The sequence below is a fragment of the Oncorhynchus nerka genome, unplaced genomic scaffold (assembly GCF_034236695.1).
Source record: "Oncorhynchus nerka isolate Pitt River unplaced genomic scaffold, Oner_Uvic_2.0 unplaced_scaffold_1143, whole genome shotgun sequence".
Classification (NCBI taxonomy): Eukaryota; Metazoa; Chordata; class Actinopteri; order Salmoniformes; family Salmonidae; genus Oncorhynchus; species Oncorhynchus nerka.
Genome location: NW_027040183.1, coordinates 472 through 22166, shown reverse-complemented (window position 1 = coordinate 22166; position 21695 = coordinate 472). Strand labels below are relative to the sequence as shown.

Here is a 21695-nt window from a genome sequence, read left to right as displayed (position 1 = left end):
TGTAAATGTTTTAATACTGATCAGAATGTGACAGTACAGTAATAGATGGAAGAAGAGAGGTGTAAATGTTTTAATACTGATCAGAATATGACAGTACAGTAATAGATGGAAGAAGAGAGGTGTAAATGTTTTAATACTGATCAGAATGTGACAGTACAGTAATAGATGGAAGAAGAGAGGTGTAAATGTTTTAATACTGATCAGAATATGACAGTACAGTAATAGATGGAAGAAGAGGTGTAAATGTTTTAATACTGATCAGAATATGACAGTACAGTAATAGATGGAAGAAGAGGTGTAAATGTTTTAATACTGATCAGAATATGACAGTACAGTAAATGGAAGTAAATGTTTTAGTAATATGACAGGTTGTGTTCAGTACATAGAAATGGGACTCATTCAGTTGAAGAGGAAGCTGTTATGATCACACACACAGACCTTAACAGTGTAAAATGTCAACTTCAATGAGGTCGTAGCTGTATTGAAGTGGTGTGTTTTTAGTGAATCTCCTTTCTCTCTGTCATCTCTGGCACAACACCCTCTGTGAGGTCAGAAACATTCAGGGAAATGGAAAGAGATCCTGTGATGTGATTTCCTCTTTTGTATAGGGATTCCTTTTAAGCCTTTCCTTTTACTGGTTGTCTACAATGACGTCTCCTGTGTAAATACACACCCTTGTTACGTTGCAGCAAGCAGCTTCAGGAAGTGATACTGTGTATTCAGTATTCACATTATAATATGCACTATTCTGTCATTATAATATGCACTATTCTGTCATTATAACATCCACTTTTCTGTCATTATAATATCCACTACATTATAATATCCACTATTCTGTCATTATAATATGCACTATTCTGTCATTATAATATCCACTACATTATAATATCCACTATTCTGTCATTATAATATGCACTATTCTGTCATTATAAAATCCACTATTCTGTCATTATAATATCCACTATTCTGTCATTATAAAGTGGCTCAGTGACTCGTGTTTGCATCTCAATGTGAAAAAAACTGTTTGCATGTTCTTCACAAAGAGGGCAACAGATGCTACTGAGCCAGATGTCTATGTGTCAGGGGAGAAGCTCCAGGTGGTATCCGATTTTAAGTACCTTGGCATCATACTTGATTCCAACCTCTCTTTTAAAAAGCATGTGAAAAAGGTAATTCAAATAACTAAATTCAATCTAGCTAATTTCCGATTTATACGAAATTGTTTGACTACAGAGGTAGCAAAACTGTACTTCAAATCTATGATACTCCCCCACTTAACATACTGCTTGACTAGTTGGGCCCAAGCTTGCTGTACAACATTAAAACCTATTCAGTCTGTCTACAAACAGGCTCTCAAAGTGCTTGATAGGAAGCCCAATAGCCATCATCATTGTCACATCCTTAGAAAACATGAGCTCTTGAGTTGGGAAAATCTTGTGCAATACACCGACGCATGTCTTGTATTCAAGATCCTTAATGGCCTGGCTCCCCCTCCACTCAATATTTTTGTTAAACAGAAAACCCAGACATATGGCAGCAGATCCACAAGGTCTGCCATGAGAGGTGACTGTATAGTTCCCCTAAGGAAAAGCACCTTTAGTAAATCTGCATTCTCTGTGAGAGCTTCCCATGTCTGGAATACACTGCCATCAGACACACATAACTGCACCACATATCACACTTTCACAAAATGCTTGAAGACATGGCTAAAGGTCAATCAGATTTGTGAACATGGTCCCTAGCTGTGTGTTGCCGCTTTCCATGTTGTCTGTTGTCTGTAGCTTGTGAGGTGTGGAAACACTTTGTTGCTTTTATGAATTTTGTCTTGCTGCTTTCTGTTCTGTGTTGCTCTGTCTGTATGCTATGTCTTGCTTGTCCTATGTTGCTATGTCTTGCTTGTTCTATGGTGCTATTGTCTATATTGTAATTGTTTTTAATAACCTGCCCAGGGACTGCGGTTGAAAATTAGCCGGCTGGCTAAAACCGGCACTTTTACTGAAACATTGATTAATGTGTACTGTCCCTGTAAAAATAAAATAAACTAAACTAAACTAAAAATTATAATATCCACTATTCTGTCATTATAATATCCACTATTCTGTCATTATAATATGCACTATTCTGTCATTATACTATCCACTATTCTGTCATTATAATATGCACTATTCTGTCATTATAATATGCACTATTCTGTCATTATACTATCCACTATTCTGTCATTATAATATCCACTATTCTGTCATTATAATATGCACTATTCTGTCATTATACTATCCACTATTCTGTCATTATAATATCCACTATTCTGTCATTATAATATCCACTATTCTGTCATTATAATATCCACTATTCTGTCATTATAATATCCACTACATTATTATATCCACAATTCTGTCATTATAATATCCACACTATTCTGTCATTATAATATCCACTATTCATTATAATATCCACTATTCTGTCATTATAATATTATTATATCCACAATTCTGTCATTATAATATCCACTATTCTGTCATTATAATATCCACTATTCTGTCATTATAATATCCACTATTCTGTCATTATAATATCCACTATTCTGTCATTATAATATCCACTACATTATAATATCCACTATTCTGTCATTATAATATCCACTATTCTGACATTATAATATCCACTATTCTGTCATTATAATATCCACTACATTATAATATCCACTATTCTGACATTATAATATCCACTATTCTGTCATTATAATATCCACTATTCTGTCATTATAATATCCACTATTCTGTCATTATAATATCCACTATTCTGTCATTATAATATCCGCTATTCTTATAATATCCACTACATTATAATATCCATTACATTATAATATCACTATTCATTATAATATCCACTATTCTGTCATTATAATATCCACTATTCTGTCATTATAATATCCACTATTCTGACATTATAATATCCACTATTCTGACATTATAATATCCACTATTCTGTCATTATAATATCCACTATTCTGTCATTATAATATCCACTACATTATAATATCCACTATTCTGACATTATAATATCCACTATTCTGTCATTATAATATCCACTATTCTGACAACATAATATCCACTATTCTGTCATTATAATATCCACTATTCTGTCATTAAATTATCCACTATTCTGACAACATAATATCCACTATTCTGTCATTATAATATCCACTATTCTGTCATTATAATATCCACTATTCTGTATATTATAATATCCACTACATTATAATATCCACTATTCTGTCATTATAATATCCACTATTCTGTCATTATAATATCCACTATTCTGTCATTCTATCCACTATTCTGTCATTATATTATCCACTATTCTGTCATTATAATATCCACTATTCTGTCATTATAATATCCACTATTCTGTCATTATAATATTCACTATTCTGACAACATAATATCCACTATTCTGTCAGGTATAATATAACCACTATTCTGTCATTTTGATTGTTTTCCCACTATTCTTACAACATAATATGACACTATTCTGTCAGGTTCATAATATCTCACTATTCTGTCATTCAGCCCCTAATATCCACTCCTGTCCAGGTTCATTTATCTCACTCCAGAGATATTATAATATCCACTACAGGGAGAGAGAGAGATTATAATATCCACTATTCTGTCATTATAATCTCCACTATTCTGTCATTATAATATCCACTATTCTGTCATTCTATCTCACTATTCTGTCATTATATTATCTCCTATTCCAGAGATTATAATGTCCAGGTTCTATTCTGTCATTATAATATGTCCACTATTCTGTCATTATAATATTCCCATTATCTCCTCTATAATATTCACTATTCTGTCCAGTTATCTCCACTCCAGAGAGATAATGTCCATGGGACTGGAGGAATCCACTCCAGAAACTTGGCATCTTTGATTGTTTCTCCCTCCAGGAGTTTCTGGTTCACAATCTCCTGTCAAACAAAGGACAAACTTATAGTAAAGCAGAAAGTTGTCCAGGTTCAGCCCAGTTATCTCCACTCCAGAGAGAGAGATGTCCAGGTTCAGCCCCTGTTATCTCCACTCCAGAGAGAGATGTCTAGGTTCAGCCCCTGTTATCTCCACTCCAGAGAGAGAGAGATGTCCAGGTTCAGCCCCAGTTATCTCCACTCCAGAGAGAGAGATGTCCAGGTTCAGCCCCTGTTATCTCCACTCCAGAGTTCAGCCCCTGTTATCTCCACTCCAGAGAGAGATGAGAGACAGTTAGATGTCTAGGTTCAGCCCTGTTATCTCCTCTCCAGAGAGAGAGAGATGTCCAGGTTCAGCCCCTGTTATCTCCACTCCAGAGAGAGAGATGTCAGGTTCAGCCCCTGTTATCTCCACTCCAGAGAGAGAGAGAGAGATGTCCAGGTTCAGCCCCTGTTATCTCCACTCCAGAGAGAGAGAGAGAGAGATGTCCAGGTTCAGCCCCTGTTATCTCCACTCCAGAGAGAGATGTCAGGTTCAGCCCCAGTTATCTCCACTCCAGAGAGAGAGAGGAGATGTCCAGGTTCAGCCCTGTTATCTCTCCAGAGTTCAGGTTCCCCTGTTATCTCCACTCCAGAGAGAGAGATGTCAGGTTCAGCCCCTGTTATCTCCAGAGAGAGAGAGATGAGAGATGTCTAGGTTCAGCCCTGTTATCTCCTCTCCAGAGAGAGAGATGTCTGTTATCTCCAGGTTCATCCCCAGTTATCTCCACTCCAGAGAGAGAGATGTCCAGGTTCAGCCCCTGTTATCTCCACTCCAGAGAGAGATGAGAGTTCAGCCCTGTCTCCACTCCAGAGAGAGATGTCCAGGTTCCCCTGTTATCTCCTCTCCAGAGAGATGTCTAGGTTCAGCCCCAGTTATCTCCACTCCAGAGAGAGAGAGATGTCCAGGTTCAGCCCCTGTTATCTCCACTCCAGAGAGAGAGATGTCCAGGTTCAGCCCTGTTATCTCCACGCCAGAGAGAGAGATGTCAGGTTCATGTTATCTCCACTCCAGAGAGAGAGAGATGTCAGGTTCCACAGTTATCTCCACTCCAGAGAGAGAGATGTCCAGGTTCAGCCACAGTTATCTCCACTCCAGAGAGAGAGAGAGATGTCAGGTTCAGCCCCTGTTATCTCCACTCCAGAGAGAGAGAGATGTTATCTCAGGTTCAGCCCCAGTTATCTCCACTCCAGAGAGAGAGAGATGTCCAGGTTCAGCCACAGTTATCTCCACTCCAGGGAGATGTCAGAGAGATGTCAGGTTCAGCCCCTGTTATCTCCACTCCAGAGAGAGAGAGATGTCCAGGTTCAGCCCCAGTTATCTCCACTCCAGAGAGAGATGTCCAGGTTCAGCCCCAGTTATCTCCACTCCAGAGATGTCCAGGTTCAGCCCCTGTTATCTCCCACACTCCTCCAGAGAGATGTCAGGTTCAGCCCCTGTTATCTCCACTCCAGAGAGAGAGAGATGTCCAGGTTCAGCCCCTGTTATCTCCACTCCAGAGAGAGAGATGTCCAGGTTCAGCCCCTGTTATCTCCACTCCAGAGAGAGAGATGTCAGGTTCAGCCCCTGTTATCTCCACTCCAGAGAGAGAGAGAGATGTCCAGGTTCAGCCCCTGTTATCTCCACTCCAGAGAGAGATGTCCAGGTTCAGCCACAGTTATCTCCACTCCAGAGAGAGAGAGATGTCAGGTTCAGCCACAGTTATCTCCACTCCAGAGAGAGAGATGTCAGGTTCAGCCACAGTTATCTCCACTCCAGAGAGAGAGATGAGGTTCATGTCCATGTTCAGCCCCAGTTATCTCCACTCCAGGGGAGAGAGAGAGATGTCCAGGTTCAGCCACAGTTATCTCCACTCCAGGGAGAGAGAGATGTCCAGGTTCAGCCCCTGTTATCTCCACTCCAGAGAGAGAGAGATGTCCATGCCACAGTTATCTCAGGTTCAGCAGCCACAGTTATCTCCACTCCAGAGAGAGAGATGTCCAGGTTCAGCCCTGTTATCTCCACTCCAGAGAGAGAGATGTCCAGGTTCAGCCCCTGTTATCTCCACTCCAGAGAGAGAGATGTCCAGGTTCAGCCACAGTTATCTCCACTCCAGAGAGAGAGAGATGTCCAGGTTCAGCCCCTGTTATCTCCCTCCCAGGTTCAGCCCCTGTTATCTCCACTCCAGAGAGAGAGAGAGAGATGTCAGGTTCAGCCCCTGTTATCTCCACTCCGGAGAGAGAGAGAGATGTCCAGGTTCAGCCCCTGTTATCTCCACTCCAGAGAGAGAGAGATGTCCAGGTTCAGCCCCTGTTATCTCCACTCCGGAGAGAGAGAGAGATGTCCAGGTTCAGCCCCTGTTATCTCCACTCCGGAGAGAGAGAGAGATGTCCAGGTTCAGCCCCTGTTATCTCCACTCCAGGGAGAGAGAGATGTCTAGGTTCATCCCCAGTTATCTCCACTCCAGAGAGAGAGAGATGTCCAGGTTCAGCCCCTGTTATCTCCACTCCGGAGAGAGAGATATGTCAGGTTCAGCTCTGTTATCTCCACTCCGGAGAGAGAGAGATGTCCAGGTTCAGCCCTTGTTATCTCCACTCCAGGGAGAGAGAGAGAGATGTCCAGGTTCAGCCCCTGTTATCTCCACTCCAGGGAGAGAGAGATGTCTAGGTTCATCCCCAGTTTATCTCCACTCCAGGGAGAGAGAGTTTGACTGTTTCTTTCTGAACCAAACCATTTACTGTATCAGTGAATGATGAAGATCTGACCCATGTCTCCACCCTCGTGAAAGGTAAGTGTTGTAATAATCAGATTTAGACAGGGTTATCACTTATCTAGATAGATATTTTACTAGACTTTATTCAACCCATTGGAGCAAAGGACAACAGAATGATGATTGTCATCTTCGTATATCTGTCACTGTCATTCATTGTTTGTCTAATAAATGCAGTCAAGCCACTGTGCTTATTGTGACGTTTAGAGAGCAAGCATGACTTTCTTCAGCCCTATTTTAAGCATATAGTTCACCCACATAACAAAATACAAAATGTTTGTGTCTTTACCTTGAAAACAGTCTATGGACAAGCAGACCGCAATCTATGATTTGGTTACCCACTGCCATCAACCATTAATATGACAACTTCCTGTGCAGCCTTGGTGTCCCCGGCACTTGTCCCATACAACTTCCTGTGCAGCCTTGGTGTCCCGGCACTTGTCCCATACAACTTCCTGTGCAGCCTTGGTGTCCCCGGCACTTGTCCCATACAACTTCCTGTGCAGCCTTGGTGTCCCGGCACTTGTCCCATACAACTTCCTGTGCAGCCTTGGTGTCCCGGCACTTGTCCCATACAACTTCCTGTGCAGCCTTGGTGTCCCCGGCACTTGTCCCATACAACTTCCTGTGCAGCCTTGGTGTCCCGGCACTTGTCCCATACAACTTTCCACCTGAGAACAGAGATCAATCCCTGCTTCCAGCCTTCCCACTGTTTCTAGCATTTGCCTGTCTCCCTCTTATTTCATTACTGTCTGAATAAAGTGGAAAACCAACAACAAAAATAAGAACAAAAAAATATTAGCATACTTTAAATTTCAACCCCCCCAAAATAAATCTCAAACTAACAAAGTTGTCGAATTTTGAGTTAATTTAATTTTCCAAGCATCCTGAATACACCAAATGTTCCATCCTGGTCACAAGCCTAAACCATGTCAAAATACACACGCAGAATTGGAGGAAATTATCTTTAAAACAGTAAAATCATCCTGGGGGAGGACCCCCCTGTCCCCCATCTAGGGATTGTGCCAGGGGGCAATGAAATTCACATAGCAAATCTCACTTCAATCTTTTTTCAAAAGTTGTCAGCCCTGCTGGTTAACATAATGGATAATAATCTGTAGTTCACATCAGGTAACAGGGTTGACCTTTAAAATGAGGGACAGGTTGTTTCTTTTTTAACATTAAAATGACTCATTTCCTTCAAATCAACACATTTATCTGACTTCTAATGTTGCCAAGAAATGTGCGCCATTTTGTAACTGTGTAGTACAAACGCACCTTCACTTTCATGATATTAGCAAACCACATGGCTTGTTCCACCACATTAAGTCCCTTTTGGTTAGTGAAACTGGGTGGGGGAAAAACTGTTTGATTTCACCTTATTTTTTACATTCTATCATGAAGAGTACATGTTCAACTTAATAAGCATGTTTTCCCATCTCAAGAGGTTAAATAAATAATAATAAAAATCCATAGTGCCTATTATGTGCCAAATAAAGTAACATGGTTGACCGTAACAGGGTTGACGATTTCATGTTAAATCAGCCATAAATCCATCTGGCACAGTGGACGCGTCATAATAAATAAAGAAACTGGTTTGACCATAACAGGGCTGACGATTTCACGTCATAAATCCATCTGGCACAGTGGACGCGTCATAATACCCATAAAAATGGTTCCAATGGCCATTCCTTTTTCACATTGGGAATTTTACAACATTTGTTTTATTAATTGTGTGTTTGGTGTAGGCTTAACTTGGCGCGATGTTTTGATAGCCGTTTAATTCTCTCTTGGATAAGGTGAGTTTTAGCAATATATTCAACTCAATTTCCTCTAATAAATTCGTTATGATAATTAGTGTTAAAAGTGACCTTGTCGGAGAGAGATTTGTGCGGTTCTCAAAACATCACGCCAGGGTAGCCTACATGAAACACGAACCTGGGTCGCTGGCTTGGAAAGCAAACTCCCTACGCAGCAGGCCAATAGGGTAATTCTTGACTAAGCAAATACAACTCTGCCTCTTCCCACATGGCTAACTGTCATACTTCTGTCAGAAAGTGGTGACAGGTACAATCTTAGAGATGGAAACACTATTTCAAAAATGATCTTTAAAAATATATATAAATATATATATATATATTTATTTATTTATATATATATTTTTAAAGATCATTTTTGAAAAAGTGTTTCCATCTCTAAGTTAGTACCTGTCACCACTTTCTGACAGAGCTAGAGTTGTATTTGTTAGTCATATATATATATCATAGTCATATATATATGTATATGTTCTGATCAATCTGCTATGTAATGAGTGCAATACGCCAGCAGGCGGCAGCAACCCAAATCCACGGTGTAGTTTCTCGTCGAGATTATTTCTGTCACTTCCGTGTCCGGTGAACCATCTTCACATTTGGAACAACTTGTCCACTGTACGGTATGATCTATCTTCAAATGGCATCTAAACGTCGATATTTTAATGTTTGCAACGTATATTCTATGGGGACAGATGATAAAGTTTGATATTTAAAAACAACTTGAACTCTGTTTGGTGGACGATTGGTTGATATCCACCGCAGCTGGGCTCTGACCTTGTAGTGTTGGCTCAGCAACTAACTAGCTAACTGCTAGACCTTCAGCGGACTCTTGCTCTTTGAACGTAAAAATATGATTTTGTATGTCTAAAATATAACTATATAAGATGATATGGTTAAGTATAAAATATCCACTTAGCTACATTGTTGGATTGTAGTAGCTAGGCAAAGCTAACGACTTTGTTAGTTAGCTTAGTTTAGTAGCTTGAGAGCTAATTTAGCTAAAACGTTAACCAGCTTGCCATCTGTCAGCAAACATGAGTTTGGCGCTGTCAGAACTTGTGTTGGTTAGGACTCAGATCAGTTAGCCAGATCAGTTAGATAATAGCTACATCTCTAACAGTAGCCACTACATGACCGTGTTGTTGAAGAGTCAGGCTAGCTAGTTTCTAATCTCAGTGCACTTCAAATTGTCACCTGTGTGTGACCGCAACCTGCCTGATCGGTGTGGTCATGACATGTCATGCATTGGCGTGCAGTAGGACATAAATGTACAATCCATCCCCTCAAGTGTCTAACGGTTTTCTTCTTTCATGTTATGATCTGTATCTCTTGTGGGTTTTAACAGCTCTATTGAAGGACTTTAATTTACCCCTTTTCCAGTCTTTGCCAGACACAGACAGAAAGATGGCTGGGAAACGTGCAGCATTGAAAGCCATTGACTGGTTGGCCTTTGCTGAGAGGTTCCCCCAACCAGAGGGCCATGTTTAACAACCTCAAGACGCGCTCAGACGCCATCGGTGCCAAGTACGTAGCCTACCCAGAGTTAACATTTTGGCCTAGTTCATGACTAGCACTTCAGAGCCAGCCAATAGAGGTAAAACTTTCACTTGCATTGATGTCAATGGAAAAATGAGTAAAACATTTTTAGGGTTCTTCCATCTAGTGTTTTATATGCCTATGTGAAGCGCGTGTAGTTGGAGTTGAATTACAAAGTATTGTCAACCAAGACACACAGGTTGCTGCAAATTGAGTGTGTCTCGTACATGCATGCTACTGTAAATGGAAATCTCACAATCTCTTTCCCACAATGATTGTTTTATAAGTGACATCAATGAGCTGTTGTTGATGGCTCTGTCTACAGGCTGTCCTCTCTGCCAGAGAAGCCTGTTACCATCGACTGGAGCTTCTATAAGACCAACGTGGCCAGAGCCGGCATGGTGGCTGAGTTTGAATCCAAGGTGAGATCCTAAGGCCTGTGATGAGTTTCATATGAGCTCTACCTGGGGAACAATAATGTTACACACTTAACTACACTGAACAAAAATCTAAACGTTCCATGCAAAATGTTAATGAATTTACAGTTCATATAAGGAAGTCAGTCAATTAAAATGAATGAATTAGCCCCTAATCTATGGATTTCACATGACTGGCCAGGGGCGCAGCCATGGGTGGGCCTGAGGGCATAGGCATTCCCACTGGGGGGCAAGACCCAGCTTTATTCTAGACAGAAATGCTGCTTGGTTTCATCAGCTGTCTGGTTGGCAGGTCTCAGACATTCCCGCAGGGGAAGAAGCCTGATGTGGACGTCCTGGGCTGCCGTGGTTACACATGGTCTGTGTTTGTGAGGCCGGTTGGATGTACTGCCCCAAAAAAAATGCTGTAGGCTCTATGGTATAGAAATGACAATTTAATTATCTGGCAACAATGGTGGACATTCCTGCAGCCAGCATGTCAATTGCAGCTCCCTCAAAACTAGAGACATCTGTGGCATTGTGTGACAACTGCACATTTTAGAGTGGCCTTTTATTGTCCCCAGTACAAGGTGCAACTGTGTAATCATCATGCTGTTCAATCAGCTTTTTGATATGCCACACCTGTCAGGTGGATTAAATATCTTGGCCAAGAAGAATTGATCAGTAACAGGAATGTCAGAAAACATTTTGCCTATAGAAAATGTTAGGTGATCTTTTATTTCAGCTCATGAAACATAGGACCAGCATGTTGCGATTATATTTATGTTCAGCATATTAGTCTGGTGTGTAGTATCCTGTCCACTGTGTGGTACTGTAACACTATCTGGTATGTAGTATCCTGTCCACTGTGTTCTGTAACACTGTTCATCATCTGGTATGTAGTATCCTGTCCACTGTGTGGTACTGTAACACTGGTTCAGTCATCTGGTATGTAGTATCCTGTCCACTGTGTGGTACTGTAACACTGGTTCAGTCATCTGGTATGTAGTATCCTGTCCACTGTGTGGTACTGTAACACTGGTTCAGTCATCTGGTATGTAGTATCCTGTCCACTGTGTGGTACTGTAACACTGGTTCAGTCATCTGGTATGTAGTATCCTGTCCACTGTGTGGTACTGTAACACTGGTTCAGTCATCTGGTATGTAGTATCCTGTCCACTGTGTGGTACTGTAACACTGGTTCAGTCATCTGGTATGTAGTATCCTGTCCACTGTGTGGTACTGTAACACTGGTTCAGTCATCTGGTATGTAGTATCCTGTCCACTGTGTGGTACTGTAACACTGGTTCAGTCATCTGGTATGTAGTATCCTGTCCACTGTGTGGTACTGTAACACTGGTTCAGTCATCTGGTATGTAGTATCCTGTCCACTGTGTGGTACTGTAACACTGGTTCAGTCATCTGGTATGTAGTATCCTCCACTGTCACTGTTCAGTCATCTGGTATGTACCTGTCCAACTGTAACACTGGTTCAGTCATCTGGTATGTAGTATCCTGTCCACTGTGTGGTACTGTAACACTGGTTCAGTCATCTGGTATGTAGTATCCTGTCCACTGTGTGGTACTGTAACACTGGTTCAGTCATCTGGTATGTAGTATCCTGTCCACTGTGTGTACTGTAACACTGGTTCAGTCATCTGGTATGTAGTATCCTGTCCACTGTGTGGTACTGTAACACTGGTTCAGTCATCTGGTATGTAGTATCCTGTCCACTGTGTGGTACTGTAACACTGGTTCAGTCATCTGGTATGTAGTATCCTGTCCACTGTGTACTGGTACTGTAACACTGGTTCAGTCATCTGGTATGTAGTATCCTGTCCACTGTGTGTACTGTAACACTGGTTCAGTCATCTGGTATGTAGTATCCTGTCCACTGTGTGGTACTGTAACACTGGTTCAGTCATCTGGTATGTAGTATCCTGTCCACTGTGTGGTACTGTAACACTGGTTCAGTCATCTGGTATGTAGTATCCTGTCCACTGTGTGGTACTGTAACACTGGTTCAGTCATCTGGTATGTAGTATCCTGTCCACTGTGTGGTACTGTAACACTGGTTCAGTCATCTGGTATGTAGTATCCTGTCCACTGTGTGGTACTGTAACACTGGTTCAGTCATCTGGTATGTAGTATCCTGTCCACTGTGTGGTACTGTAACACTGGTTCAGTCATCTGGTATGTAGTATCTGTAACACTGTCCACTGTGTGGTACTGTAACACTGGTTCAGTCATCTGGTATGTAGTATCCTGTCCACTGTGTGGTACTGTAACACTGGTTCAGTCATCTGGTATGTAGTATCCTGTCCACTGTGTGGTACTGTAACACTGGTTCAGTCATCTGGTATGTAGTATCCTGTCCACTGTGTGGTACTGTAACACTGGTTCAGTCATCTGGTATGTAGTATCCTGTCCACTGTGTGGTACTGTAACACTGGTTCAGTCATCTGGTATGTAGTATCCTGTCCACTGTGTGGTACTGTAACACTGGTTCAGTCATCTGGTATGTAGTATCCTGTCCACTGTGTGGTACTGTAACACTGGTTCAGTCATCTGGTATGTAGTATCCTGTCCACTGTGTGGTACTGTAACACTGGTTCAGTCATCTGGTATGTAGTATCCTGTCCACTGTGTGGTACTGTAACACTGGTTCAGTCATCTGGTATGTAGTATCCTGTCCACTGTGTGGTACTGTAACACTGGTTCAGTCATCTGGTATGTAGTATCCTGTCCACTGTGTGGTACTGTAACACTGGTTCAGTCATCTGGTATGTAGTATCCTGTCCACTGTGTGGTACTGTAACACTGGTTCAGTCATCTGGTATAGTATCCTGTCCACTGTGTGGTACTGGTTCAGTCATCTGGTATGTACTGGTTCAGTCATCATCTGGTATGTAGTATCCTGTCCACTGTGTGGTACTGTAACACTGGTTCAGTCATCTGGTATGTAGTATCCTGTCCACTGTGTGGTACTGTAACACTGGTTCAGTCATCTGGTATGTAGTATCCTGTCCCATGTACTGTAACACTGTGTGGTACTGTAACACTGGTTCAGTCATCTGGTATGTAGTATCCTGTCCACTGTGTGGTACTGTAACACTGGTTCAGTCATCTGGTATGTAGTATCCTGTCCACTGTGTGGTACTGTAACACTGGTTCAGTCATCTGGTATGTAGTATCCTGTCCACTGTGTGGTACTGTAACACTGGTTCAGTCATCTGGTATGTAGTATCCTGTCCACTGTGTGGTACTGTAACACTGGTTCAGTCATCTGGTATGTAGTATCCTGTCCACTGTGTGGTACTGTAACACTGGTTCAGTCATCTGGTATGTAGTATCCTGTCCACTGTGTGGTACTGTACTGTAACACTGGTTCAGTCATCTGGTATGTAGTATCCTGTCCACTGTGTGGTACTGTAACACTGGTTCAGTCATCTGGTATGTAGTATCCTGTCCACTGTGTGGTACTGTAACACTGGTTCAGTCATCTGGTATGTAGTATCCTGTCCACTGTGTGGTACTGTAACACTGGTTCAGTCATCTGGTATGTAGTATCCTGTCACTGTGTGGTACTGTAACACTGGTTCAGTCATCTGGTATGTAGTATCCTGTCCACTGTGTGGTACTGTAACACTGGTTCAGTCATCTGGTATGTAGTATCCTGTCCACTGTGTGGTACTGTAACACTGGTTCAGTCATCTGGTATGTAGTATCCTGTCCACTGTGTGGTACTGTAACACTGGTTCAGTCATCTGGTATGTAGTATCCTGTCCACTGTGTGGTACTGTAACACTGGTTCAGTCATCTGGTATGTAGTATCCTGTCCACTGTGTGGTACTGTAACACTGGTTCAGTCATCTGGTATGTAGTATCCTGTCCACTGTGTGGTACTGTAACACTGGTTCAGTCATCTGGTATGGTATCTGTCCACTGTATACTGTAACACTGTTCCACTGTATGTGTATCCTGTCCACTGTACTGTAACACTGGTTCAGTCATCTGGTATGTAGTATCCTGTCCACTGTGTGGTACTGTAACACTGGTTCAGTCATCTGGTATGTAGTATCCTGTCCACTGTGTGGTACTGTAACACTGGTTCAGTCATCTGGTATGTAGTATCCTGTCCACTGTGTGGTACTGTAACACTGGTTCAGTCATCTGGTATGTAGTATCCTGTCCACTGTGTGGTACTGTAACACTGGTTCAGTCATCTGGTATGTAGTATCCTGTCCACTGTGTGGTACTGTAACACTGATGAGTCATCTGTTGCCTCACTGTTGTACAGCCACTGAGTCACATCTGTTTATTATTGTCAACTGTGTGGTACTGTAACACTAATTCAGTCATCTTAGATTCTGTCACTGTGTTTTAACAGGACCAGTCATCTGGTATGTAGTATCCTGTCCAGTCTGTAACACTGGTTCAGTCATCTGGTATTTTCCTGTCCACTGTGTGGTACTGTAACACTCTGTCTGATGGTGGTATCCTGTCCACTGTGTGGTGGTGGTTCAGTCATCTGGTGGTAGTATCCTGTCCACTGTGGTACTGTATGGTTCAGTCATCTGGTGGTGGTGGTGGTGGTAACACTGTTCAGATGGTGTCACTGTAGTATCCTGTCCACTGGTGTGGTACTGTAACACTGGTTCAGTCATCTGGTATGTAGTATCCTGTGTGTGGTGGGTTCAGTCATCTGTGGTAGTATCCTGATGGTGGTACTGTGGTGGTGGTGGTGGGTGTAACACTGTTCAGTCATCTGGTATGTAGTATCCTGTCCACTGTGTGGTACTGTAACACTGTTCAGTCATCTGGTATGTAGTATCCTGTCCACTGGTGGTGTAACACTGGTTCAGTCATCTGGTATTAGTATCCTGTCCACTGTGTGGTACTGGGTTCAGTCATCTGTATGTAGTATCCTGTCCACACTCACTTTCAGTCATCTGGTATGTAGTATCCTGTCCACTGTGTGGTACTGTAACACTGGTTCCAGTCATCTTTGTCCTGTCCAAGTGCTGTAACAGGTTCAGTCATCTGGTATGTTCTGTTCCTATTTCTTGTCCTCATCTCTGGTACCTGTCTGTCTGTAACACTGGTTCATCATCTGGTATGTAGTATCCCCACTGTCCTCATCTCATCCCCTGTCTCCATCTCACCCCAGTCATCTTCATATCACCCCTGTAACACTGGTTCAGTCATCTGGTATGTCTTATCCTGTCCACTGTCACTGTAACACTCTTCAGTCATCTGGTATCCTGTCCACTGTCTTCCTCATCTGGTATGTAGTATCCTGTCCCTGTGTGGTACTCCTCAGTCTTACTCCTGTCTCCCTGTAACCTCACCCCTCTCCTACTCCTCCTCTGGTAGTTCTCAGTCCACTGACCATCCATCTGGTATGCCCAAGTGACTGTAACAGCCACTGGTATGCCTGCCATCAAGTCACACAGGAGGCCATCTGAGGCAGTGAGTAGTAGTATCCTGTCCTGTGTGTTAAACTGGTTCAGTCATCTGGTGCAGAATTGTCCACTGTGTTACTGTAACTGCAGTCTGCTGTAGTGATTCAGTTCAATGACTCTTCACTGCTCTGTAACACTGTTCAGTCATTCAGAATGACTCTTCACTGCTCATCTGTATGTGATTGTCAGAACTGACTCTTTCACTGCTCTGCTGTAGTGATTCAGAATGACTCTTCACTGCTCTGCTGTAGTGATCATCAGAATGACTCTTCACTGCTCTGCTGTAGTGATTCAGAATGACATCTTCACTGCTCTGCTGTAACACTGGTTCATTCTGGTAGAATGACTCTTCACTGCTCATCTGGTATGTAGATTGTCCACTGTGTGGTACTGTAACACTCGTCACTGCTCCTGTCTGTAGTGATCATCTGGTATGTAATGATCCTGTCCACTGTGTGGTACTGTCACTGCTCATCTAGTATGTAGTGATTGTCAGAATGTAACACTGGTTCAGTCATCTGCTCCGTCTGTAGTACTGATTCAGAATGACTCTTCACTGCTTCCGTCATCTGGTAGTGATTCAGTGTGGTACTGTAACACTGGTTCAGTCATCTGGTATGTAGTATCCTGTCTGTAGTGATTTCAGTCATCTGGTATGACTATCCTGTCCACTGCTCTGTAACACTGGTAGTGATTCAGAATGACTCTTCACTGTGCTCCACCTCATTCCTGTATTAATATTAACACTGTTCTAGCTCATTATGTTGTATTGTTCCTGTCCCTTTTTTACAACAACTTTTGAGGAAGAGGTGATGAACACTGGTTCAGTTCCATTTCATGTAGATCCTGTCCCTGTGTGGTACTGCAACACCTCATTAGTCATCTGGTACTCACTGCTCTGTGATGCCGCCTCCATTATTCATCTGGTTATGTTTCTTCTTTGTTTCAGAACCACAGTTCCCAAGCTGCTGTCCCTGTGTGGTACGTGGAGGCTTCCAAAGCCTGCTGTGGTGATGGCCAGTATGGTTCAGTCAAGGATGGTGGTTACTGTAACACTGTTCAGTCATCTGGTATGCCTGTCCACTCCAAATCTGGTATGTAGTATCCTGTCCACACTGTAACACTGGTTCTCCCTGGTACACTGTAACTTTCAGTCATCTGATTTCCACTAGAATGTCTCTTTATATTTTAGGATTTTAGTACACTAATGTCAGCAGTAGACCCCTGAGAAACTCCACTATTTAGAGTCATGTACAGTACCAGTCAAAAGTCTGGACATACCTACTGATTCAAGGGTTTTCTGTTATTTTTTCACTGTTTTCTACATTGTAAAAATACATTTTCCTTTAATTGTGAATGACTATTTTGGTTACTTCATGATTCCATATGTGTTATTTCATAGTTTTAATGTCTTCACTGTTATTCTACAATGTGGAATATAGTAAAAATAAAGAAAAACCCTGTTAGGAAGTAGGTGTGTCATTAGGCAAACTGTTGATTGGTATTGTAGTTCTCTCTGTTGATCCACCTTCCTGTCTTCCACTATTTAGAGACATGTAGTTCTCTCTTTATATTTTAGTCAGAATGATCCACCTTCCTCTCTTCCACTATTTAGAGACATGTACTGTTCTCAAAGTCTGTTGATCCACCTTCCTGTCTTCCACTATTTAGAGACATGTAGTTCTCTCTGTTGATCCACCTTCCTCTCTTCCACTATTTAGAGACATGTGTTGCCCTAGTTCTCTCTGTTGATCCACCTTCCTGTCTTCCACTATTTAGAGACATGTAGTTCTCTCTGTTGATCCACCTTCCTCTCTTCCACTATTTAGAGACATGTAGTTCTCTCTGTTGATCCACCTTCCTGTCTTCCACTATTTAGAGACATGTTTTAGTTCACTCTCTGTTGATCCACCTTCCTCTCTTCCACTATTTAGAGTATTGTAGTTCTCTCTGTTGATCCACTTCTCTCTGTTGATCCACCTTCCTGTCTTCCACTATTTAGAGACATGTAGTTCTCTCTGTTGATCCACTATTTAGAGACATGTAGTTCTCTTCTCTCTGTTGATCCACCTTCCTCTCTTCCACTATATAGAGACATGTAGTTCTCTCTGTTGATCCACCTTCCTCTCTTCCACTATATAGAGACATGTAGTTCTCTTCTCTCTGTTGATCCACCTTCCACTATATAGAGACATGTAGTTCTCTTCTGTTGATCCACCTTCCTCTCTTCCAGCTGGAGAGTTCCAGAACATGATTCCCTTCGACCAGATGACCATCGACGATCTGAACGACACGTTCCCTGAGACCAAGCTGGACAAGGAGAAGCACCCGTACTGGCCTCACAAGCCCATCGCTGAGCTGTAAACTGGCCCCGTGCGCTTCCTAGATCATATTATACTTTCCTCTGATGAAAGGTTGTAATAATGTCCTATGTATAAAGTCAAGTCCTGTTTCATCGACAGACAGTTTAGTGAAATAACTGCTTATTGTTATTGAGCGACTGAGAAAAGGTCATCTGGTCCTTTGAATGGAAATAAACATGAATGGAAATTGAATATGATTTGTGTCATTATTCTGTGCAACGTTTTTATTTAACATAAGACTCTTAAGGGTGATAGTAGTTACAACTATTTTGCGAGGCACATTTTTATGTTCGTTCATCAACTCGTGTGAAAGGATTTTCCATAATCACTTAGGACGTTTAGAAGTAAGGGGGAATATCCTGATGCTCTGTGTTGATTCAGTAATATAGGACTGTTGTTTTTCAGGCTACTGCAGACGTGCTGCTCGTTTCTGTTGGACAATCCTCTCCTCTGTCCAAGATCGGTTCCCTCCAGAGAAGATCCCAACATCTCCTGGGAAGGAGGAAGGGAATCTACTGGTGCTTTGTGTTGGACATTCCTCTCCTCTGTTCAAGTCAGTTCCCTCCAGAGAAGATCCCACCATCTCACTGGGAAGGAGGAAGGGAATCTACTGGTGCTTTGTGTTGATTCAGTAACTACAGTATAACTGTTCAGTTCACCATATAGACAATGTCTAACAATGGGTTTCAGAACAAAGCTGCTGTTGCATGTCCAAACTGACACTAACCATGTCCCAAACTTCCCGATACAGTGCCCTACTTTTGACCACAGCCCTATGGCACCCTATTGCTATTAAAATTGCACTACTTTTGACCCACAGCTCTTGTTAAAAGTAGTGCACTATATAGTAAAAAATAAAGGAATAGGGTGCTATTTGGGATGTAGCTGGTTGATATACATTAGAACACATATCTCCCCTCCTTCAACTGGACTGGTTTCATCCCCTGGTGACTTTTATTTGGAGAAACTCTAAATTACTTGTCTGTGTCAATCCAACTCACAAGTCATGGGAAGAGGTCTTGTTTCTGTCCTCTGGGTTTCTCATGTCTACAGGTAGGTAGCATTGATCTTCTGCTCAGGTGTGACGGGCCTAGTTCAGAAACAACCCTACCCATTCATGACCTTCTCAATCCTTTCAAATCTGTCTAGTACAAAATGGCATCCTAATCCCTTTCTAGTGCCCTACGCTTCTTGACCAGAGCCCTGTGGGTCCTGATGAGAAGTATCCCACTAAATAGGAATAGGGTGCCATTTCTGGCACAGACAAGACTAACAAGGTGGTATGGGCTAGATGCTGTTTCTGGACAGGGCAAACCCCTCTTATGTTCTGATGACTATAGGATGACCCGGTGTTCTGATAACTATAGGATGATCCAGTGTTGTCTCAGTGTTCTGATGACTATAGGGATGATCCAGTGTTGTCTCAGTGTTCTGATGACCCAGTGTTCTGATGACTATAGGATGATCTAGTGTTGTCTCAGTGTTCTGATGACTATAGGAGGATCTAGTGTTGTCTCAGTGTTCTGATGACTATAGGATGATCTAGTGTTCTGATGACTATAGGATGATCTAGTGTTCTGATGACTATAGGATGATCCAGTGTTGTCTCAGTGTTCTGATGACCCAGTGTTCTGATGACTATAGGATGATCTAGTGTTGTCTCAGTGTTCTGATGACTATAGGAGGATCTAGTGTTGTCTCAGTGTTCTGATGACTATAGGATGATCTAGTGTTCTGATGACTATAGGATGATCTAGTGTTCTGATGACTATAGGATGATCCAGTGTTGTCTCAGTGTTCTGATGACCCAGTGTTCTGATGACTATAGGATGATCTAGTGTTGTCTCAGTGTTCTGATGACTATAGGATGACCCAGTGTTCTGATGACTATAGGAGGATCTAGTGTTGTCTCAGTGTTCTGATGACTATAGGAGGATCTAGTGTTGTCTCAGTGTTCTGATGACTATAGGATGACCCAGTGTTCTGATGACTATAGGAGGATCTAGTGTTGTCTCAGTGTTCTGATGACTATAGGAGGATCTAGTGTTGTCTCAGTGTTCTGATGACTATAGGAGGATCCAGTGTTGTCTCAGTGTTCTGATGACTATAGGAGGATCTAGTGTTGTCTCAGTGTTCTGATGACTATAGGAGGATCCAGTGTTGTCTCAGTGTTCTGATGACTATAGGAGGATCCAGTGTTGTCTCAGTGTTCTGATGACTATAGGATGACCCAGTGTTGTCTGTGTTCTGATGACTATAGGAGGATCTAGTGTTGTCTCAGTGTTCTGATGACTATAGGAGGATCCAGTGTTGTCTCAGTGTTCTGATGACTATAGGAGGATCCAGTGTTGTCTCAGTGTTCTGATGACTATAGGATGACCCAGTGTTGTCTCAGTGTTCTGATGACTATAGGATGACCCAGTGTTGTCTCAGTGTTCTGATGACTATAGGAGGATCTAGTGTTGTCTCAGTGTTCTGATGACTATAGGATGACCCAGTGTTGTCTCAGTGTTCTGATGACTATAGGATGACCCAGTGTTCTGATGACTATAGGAGGATCTAGTGTTGTCTCAGTGTTCTGATGACTATAGGAGGATCTAGTGTTGTCTCAGTGTTCTGATGACTATAGGATGACCCAGTGTTCTGATGACTATAGGAGGATCTAGTGTTGTCTCAGTGTTCTGATGACTATAGGAGGATCTAGTGTTGTCTCTGTGTTCTGATGACTATAGGAGGATCCAGTGTTGTCTCAGTGTTCTGATGACTATAGGAGGATCTAGTGTTCTGATGACTATAGGATGACCCAGTGTTGTCTCAGTGTTCTGATGACTATAGGAGGATCCAGTGTTGTCTCAGTGTTCTGATGACTATAGGAGGATCAGTGTTGTCTCAGTGTTCTAATGACTATAGGATGACCCAGTGTTGTCTCAGTGTTCTGATGACTATAGGATGACCCAGTGTTGTCTCAGTGTTCTGATGACTATAGGAGGATCTAGTGTTGTCTCCAGTGTTCTGATGACTATAGGATGATCTAGTGTTCTGATGACTATAGGATGATCTAGTGTTCTGATGACTATAGGATGATCTAGTGTTCTGATGACTATAGGATGATCTAGTGTTCTGATGACTATAGGAGGATCTAGTGTTGCCTCAGTGTTCTGATGACTATAGGAGGATCTAGTGTTGTCTCAGTGTTCTGATGACTATAGGAGGATCTAGTGTTGTCTCAGTGTTCTGATGACTATAGGAGGATCTAGTGTTGTCTCAGTGTTCTGATGACTATAGGAGGATCCAGTGTTGTCTCAGTGTTCTGATGACTATAGGATGACCCAGTGTTCTGATGACTAT

The 21695-nt window shown here is 42.2% G+C and overlaps 1 pseudogene; it reads left to right on the top strand.

Moving 5' to 3' along the window:
• The first annotated feature begins 9097 nt into the window (after positions 1-9097).
• On the top strand, positions 9098-18539 carry LOC135570048 (ATP synthase subunit d, mitochondrial-like; annotated as a pseudogene).
• The last annotated feature ends 3156 nt before the right edge of the window (positions 18540-21695 follow it).